Here is a 1,254-nt window from a genome sequence, read left to right as displayed (position 1 = left end):
CACCCTGGCGCTCCATGAACTGCGTGCAAGCCCGGGTCAGCCTTTCCCTGGTGTGCATCTTGTCACCATGTGTGCGTGGGATACCGGTGTCACCTCCATGCCACCTCTGCCCCTTCTGCAAGAGCCGGCAGAGGGAGAGCCAGCGCCAGGGCACTATCACTGGGCCCCCGCTCCCCTCTTGTTCTCACAGATTGAGTTCAGGCTCCCTCCTTCAGGCTACATGAATCACTTTTGCTGTGAACTTGTGACCCTGCGATGCAGCACGCTGCTCTAGCAGGACCATACGGCAGCTAATGTGCAGAGGCTTTGCCCCATACAAGCCCCGACGGCCAGCAAGCTGCACCAAATTACTGCGAGGCAGCGCGTATCGCAGCAAGCTCAGCATGCACTGGGAATAAAACGCTTGGGTAGTGTTTCCTAAAGTCGGAGGAAAGAGCTAAATCCATGCGCTCTCCTATTTCACTCTGATTGAAGAGGTAAATAAAATAAAATGGGCTTACATGAAAATGTTGTCTGTATTAGTGCCATGTTATTTCTGCTTTACCAGCAAGCTGAAAAAAGTTGTTGTATATTTTCTTTGTATTTCCTGCCTTGGTCTTGAATATCTGGAACTGAGCTGGTGTGTTTTCTTTGAAAAAAAAGTTTGAGTACTACATTCAGTTTGGTTTAAGTTCCTTTTCAGCTGGATTTTTCCAAGATTACCAGTCTTAAATACAGCATTGCACAAGAGGAGTTCCTGACAAATAAATAAAATCTTAACTAATTCGGAATTAGTGGGTTACCACTGCCCAGTGGCAAAACCAGCTGCCATGGCAAATAAGCATCCCTATGATGCAGAGCAAAACTTCAGCAGCCTCATGGCCTGGTGTATCAGTTACAATAGGGTCACCATGAGTAATTCTTCTAATGGTTCATCTCATTAAATACTAAGATATTGCCTTGCCATTAGGTATCATAAGCGGAAAAAATACTTAAGCTCAATTAGGGATGCATCTTTCACCACAAAAACTTTAACGAAGTTGCAGCATTACCACAAGTAACCCATCATGAGTATATATATATATATATATATATATATATATTTTAATGACAAAATTGGGATTCTCATAGAAGTGGCTGGCATGTGTAATTCAATGAGCTCGCCTAAATAGTTCATCTGTGGATCAAAAAAGCAAATTATACTCACTCGAACAGTTCGACTGTGGATCAAAAAAGTAAATTATATAAGTGGATACTGCAAGGCAGAAACATGTG

The sequence above is a fragment of the Lagopus leucura genome, unplaced genomic scaffold, assembly GCF_019238085.1.
Source record: "Lagopus leucura isolate 7727_CA_CO unplaced genomic scaffold, USGS_WTPT01 Super-Scaffold_73, whole genome shotgun sequence".
Lineage (NCBI taxonomy): Eukaryota > Metazoa > Chordata > Aves > Galliformes > Phasianidae > Lagopus > Lagopus leucura.
The sequence above is the reverse complement of the archived record's forward strand: the minus strand, read 5'-3'. Positions refer to the sequence as shown.